At 38.5% G+C, this 5,920-nt stretch overlaps 1 long non-coding RNA gene across 1 annotated transcript; it reads left to right on the forward strand.

Annotated features, from left to right (window-relative positions):
- Nucleotides 1-4,758: 4,758 nt before the first annotated feature.
- LOC139773831 (uncharacterized) lies at nucleotides 4,759-5,920 on the forward strand. Its single transcript, XR_011718430.1, has 2 exons — nucleotides 4,759-5,103; nucleotides 5,562-5,920. It is a non-coding gene; the product is annotated as an uncharacterized lncRNA (long non-coding RNA).

Consider the following 5,920-nt stretch of genomic DNA (forward strand, 5'->3'; position numbering starts at 1 on the left):
AATCAATAATATATTCTTGAATAGTTTAACGTCTCGCTTTACTAAAAATATCGATAAATACCCCCGATATTATTTCTGAGATTCTTTGATTCCTCAATCGCAAACGTCATTGAAATGTTAGTAAAAAATATCCATTTTAATGTGTGCTATAGTTATCAAATTGACGTAGAATGATCCTAGCATTTCTTTCTTTTATGAACTATTCTTTTTCGATTCTATCAATCAAAATAGATAGAAAAATGTTGTGGGTATGTGGGAACGGCGTTTATCTGTTTCTATGCGCGTTGAACTAAAAAGAACGGCCGCGATCATCAATCAAGCTTTGATTTCGCATCAAAATTCGGTGATACAACAGACATCGCGCGTGTACGCCTATGTGTGTGCGAAGTTATTGTCTCACGTGTGGTATCTTCCTAGTTGACGAAAGCACCGCTAAGTAAACGTCGCGCGTGAACGCAATCAACGTTAACTCCATACGTAAGCCACGCTAATGTAAGTCTAAGCGGACAACCCTTACCCTTCGCAAATTCTCGAAAGGAATTACTTCCGACTACTGTGGTCGGCGCTTGCAGGCGCAGTTAGTTTAGACGGTACATTAACGACCGCGACATTGATTGCATCCGTTCTTCGTATCTACTTGCGCTGTTGGCATTAATTCAATGACGACCGCAGCAAAATCGAGTACGCTTGTGTAGTACTTGCTCGTTCGCGTTCGTTGAACCTACCGCGCCATAAAATTCAGCAAACACGTTTGTGTTTGCTCATCGTACCTCGAAAATAAACACGCACATAAACTCCGATAATATTCTTTGATTGGTTTTGTAAAATATATTGCATAATTAATAATTATTGCAAATTAATGCGGCTCTGCTAGAGAATGATTTGCTTTCGGTGTTTAATGTTTATGATATGAGACCAATAATAACGTTTACTATTTGTGCAGGGAAAAAATAAATTTATGTGCTTACGAGGGTAATTTCCAAAAATAGCACCGCGTATATACATATATCTTTGCGTGTCAACGCAAAACCAAGGCAATTAATAATTTTCGACGTAACATTTAGCAGCGTACATCGTATATTCATATAAAAATATATCATGAAAAATAATGAATATTTTTTATTTATTCAGTAAGAACGTAAAATACGCAGCAGGAGTCGATGAATGTGCAAATATGAAGTGTATGCGTATCCATAATATAGCTTGGCTAATGAAAATTCATCGCTAAATGGCCGCTTTTATTTGCACGCATTATTTTTGTCGGCATAACGCGTTAAGTAATTAATCATTTGGCTACGCGGCTACAAACTGACACCCTATATATACACGAATATAGATCTAAAATGAAACAGCATCAGCGTTAGACACGCTAACTGCAAATAATATTTGACAGTCAATACATCCGGAGTATTTGCTTACGGTCATGTAAATTGCTATCGGGTGGAACCTGCCCAATGTGCGGGTAACCGTTTAAATGCCTTCGTAAGTGACGTAGTAGACGTTCATTACGTATTTACGTGTACGCAAACGCCGGGTATATTTCAGCGTGCAAGCCACGCGGAAACACGATTTTTCTGTTTAGGCCAAAATTCTCGAGTAAACTATCGGTTACCGTTAAACCGCTATAATAAACACAGTAAAATATTAAGCAGCTCCCGACTAATATACGTACCAAACATACATACCCCATGCTAATATATTATTTGCAGCGTAATTGAGTAAATCGTTGTTTCGACCGCACAAACATTATAGAAAAAATGTTTTGTGGCTCGATTCTATTTATCAATCGTCGAGGAAATTGTCATGCGTGCTGAATCATCCGTGCAATTTGCCGAATAATGTGTTTACGATGAGGGAGAAATGTACCTCGTTTGTCACGCGAAAATACATTGACTCGCGTATTAACGTCGTTGATACTAGAACAATTAAATTTATAATTTTGCTGAACAAGCTGTTTTCACAAACCGCCACAAATTTATTGCAGACATAACTGTATGTGAACAAATTTAATTAATATTGATATTAATTTGTGAGCAAAAAACTGATATTTACTGTCTATGTGCATTAGTAAACTATATGTAATATAATGCACGCGATCCATAAAGGCTATTGAACTCTACATAGATAAAGTAACAAAACACAACGCAAAGTCTGTTATCCTATAAAACTGTCTTTATTCCTTATCATGTTTTTATTGTCCTACAAAATAATCAAAGTGTCTCAAGACTCTTGGAATTTCTATTAAAAGACTTCGAGACTTGTAGTTTGTCATAATATCGCATTTCATAGAAATGTTACGATTTTCAAACATTGACGATTATAAAATTTTATCATTTGTCAAGTCCATTTAATGAGATGGAAACGATGAATTTCGATGACATAATTGCATCGTCCAAACAATATTAAATCAAATCAACAATAATAACAGACACTTTTTCAAACATTTGAGCGAAACTTTATTAATATTTACTTAAATGGATATAATCGATTTTATATTTTTCGATAAATTCCACATAAATGAGATCGGGTTATTCAATATTTTCAAATGGTAAACTTATGCAAGCGTTCTGTGTAAAAAAATATTCAAATTAAAACATTTCGACCGTATTATGTGACTCCATTGAACTACGTTATATCACATAATATTCACCTGTTTCATATAATATGCAGTTACGTGTCGAATGTGCAATCAATTAAATACACAGAGAATATGAAAATTAACACGTTAAATATTAAAAAAAAAACAAGCACACTGTTCGGCAGATAATTAAAACAAATTGTGAAAACGTATCGATTACATTCCAGTTGCGAGAATAGTCTATCAGTTCGTAGTACTTATTTCTTATCTCTTTAGTAACATATAAATCGGTTTTATTACATTTGTAAACCGATATTTATAGTTATAAATCTCGTATTAAAAAGCGTATCAGTTAAAAATATTCAAAATAAAATTATATACAACGCGATAATTATATTGTGCACCTTTGTTTCAATTGATATAAAGTTATTAATAACTATAAATAGGCTACAAAAAAAATACTTCACAATCATTAATTAAGAGAGCATAATTAGTCGCGTGTACTGATTTTTTTTTGTGTTGTGACAAGTAGTCGTGCTTGACATCTTCTAGGAATGTGTGAAGTTGGCACCCCTACTCTAAAATTCTAACTTAAAGTTCTGATTAGAGTTCCAGCTTCTTTTCGAAGAGTATAGGAGTATTTTTATGTTTATAAAAAGAGTTTCGGCGATTAACATTATAAAAAAGGCAATTAAAAAATGAGGTTTACACCCAACTTTAAGACCGAATAGTTCTAAATAGAATCTGAAGCATTTTGCTGAAATACGATGCTGAACGGTATATACTGACGGTAACAACGTCATTCGCTTCTCAGAGCAGAAAGAGAGACTTCTTACTTCCTGAATTAATTGACAAATTTTGCGCCAAACAAAATTAATAAATAACTGCACGCCTATATCGTTCCACGAAATCGTGATTCTCAAAAAGACTACTACCTTTTGTGAATCGTGGAAAGAAGTGTGGCGCGAAAAAGTATCCGTGTTAGAATCCGAGGATCCGAGTGGCCTGAAAACTACGCTGGTGCAGGCACTGTCGTATCGAAGAAGTCAGGCTCTCTTAGGCTCTTGATTCTCTGCATGAATCTCTTTGGGCCTGGGGTCAGAGTCAGTTACTGGTCTGGTGATGCGAATATATAGCCATGCGTCCACCTCCCAGGGTTCCCAGTGGTCTCGCTGGAACGCTACAATAAGGCTGTTCCGATTCAGTACGGCTCCGGTCGCAAGATCTGATGTCGGCTGGCCGGCGCACTCTGCAGTAACCAAGTGGCGTCAATGGCGATCTGAGTGCCTCTCTAAGGGCCTGTAGTGATACGGGCTCAAGTACCGCTGTCCACGGTGAGTTGTACAGCCAAGAAAGGGCACGGTTATCTGGGGAGCTCTCGCCGGCTGTCAATCCGTTTGCTCTCCAACACGCAGTAAATATGAAAAAGTCAAAGAATGAATCTTCACGCCCGGGTTCTCGGATGGTCCGGGCACTGCGCGCACGATGCGAGAGTGGTGACTCGATTAGTCCGGAGACACCCAGTGAGTGCGTAGCTGACCCCTCCAGAGTAGGAGCCATTTATCGGGTATAGAAACGATTACGCCTCTTGACGCACGAGACTCGTGCTACGAGTAGCCGTGGCCCCCAGTAGCCTTTTTCTTCTTCTTTGTAAATTTTATGGCACCTAATCCCCCTCGAGATCACATAACGGCCAAGAACAAGTCAAAAATAATAAATACAGATTCGAAAGATTCAATCCAAACTCGGCGCTGATTGCATTAGCAATTAATGTTCAAAAATTGTTCAGAACAAAACACGTCCGAACATGTTCACGGTCTCGACGAGACTTTCCCCCAGTAGCCGTGTCAAATTAAAATAGAAATAAATAGTAATAAATTATTTCGTGAATGGATATCCATCTGTGTCGAACGCTAGTGCACGGGCACTGCGTTTCAAGCATGCCCGACGCCGGGGCTCGACTCGCAACAATTGTCAGTCACCCGTGTCACAGTCCCGAGCGTTACCTCTTCTCTCTGAACAGGTTGAGAGTCCAGTATCGCATAGTTGTGTGCCATCGGACGCTGTCCAACGGCGAAAGAGTGAAACAGAGTGTTGTCTACCTTGTAAAAAACTTAATCCAGAAGAAAAGTCTCATACAATGAGTGCGAGAAAGCTAGATGATAAGGGTAAACACGCGTGAGATGTGTCATTCCTACTAAGGACAATCCTCCTCCGGAAATGAATAGTTGGCTTTTACAATTTCAGAGATGGTCAAACGCAGAAAGGATGTTAGCGATAGACGAACTAATAGAGAGATGCGAGCCCACGCAGGTGCGTCACATGATGCAGGTGATAGAGCCGCAGTTTCAGCGAGACTTCATATCGCTGCTGCCGAAAGAGTTGGCGTTGTCGGTACTGGCCTTCCTGGAGCCGAAGGATCTCTTAAGGGCGGCACAGACCTGCCGGAACTGGCGATTTCTAACGGTGGCGGAAATCGCGTCCGCTTCTCCCACGTTGCAAGGCCGGCCAACTTCGACTCCCCGGTTAAAATGAAAGATAATCGCATGCTTTAAAGGGCTTGGAACCCTTAAGGGGATCGCTCAGGGTTAAAAAAGATAACATGCAATTTATTCATGCTCATGTACAAAGTAACGTCGGCCACGCAGAAATTATAGATAACGATAGTACGGGTACAAAAATCGGTTTTGTAAAGCGCAAACGAAAGCCAGAGCCTTGAATTTCTTATTCACGCATCATGGAAATGTCGCTCTATAGTTAAGAAGATATTCGACTTCGAAGGTCTGCCGTGACCATCATTTACGTAACTTTTGATGATAATTTTTTTTTCAATTCTAAGGTTTTGCAATTTTTTACTTATCAGGAACTCTAGAACTTTTCGAAAAGAATCAAATGAGCTACTTAGAACTATTCTGGCTTGAAATCAGACTTTTTCAATTTTTTTTGTTTTTTGAAAAAATCAAAAAATTTTTTCTTCTTTCAGGAACTCGAGTACTCGCCAAAATGCTTCAGATGAGCTGTCTTTCAGAACAATTCGGTCTTAAAGTTGGGTGTGAAGTTAGCACCCCTGCATTTTTTAATTGCCTTTTTCATGGTGTTAATTACCGGAACTTTTTTTATAAACATAAAAATACTCCTATACTCTTCGAAAAAAAAGCTGGAACTCTAATCAGAACTATCGAATTTTAAAGTAAGGGTGCCAACTTCACGCACACGCAAACACCGTACGGTACCACATGTCGTTAGTTTGACTTTCTACAAAATATAAACGAACTATGTAACCATATACCGGATATTGTATACAATTCAAACCAATTTCGATAAATAAACCGTTACAGCACA

Source organism: Temnothorax nylanderi, unplaced genomic scaffold, assembly GCF_030848795.1.
Source record: "Temnothorax nylanderi isolate EJ_2023f unplaced genomic scaffold, tnyl_v1.0 TNYL_tig0070_pilon, whole genome shotgun sequence".
Lineage (NCBI taxonomy): Eukaryota > Metazoa > Arthropoda > Insecta > Hymenoptera > Formicidae > Temnothorax > Temnothorax nylanderi.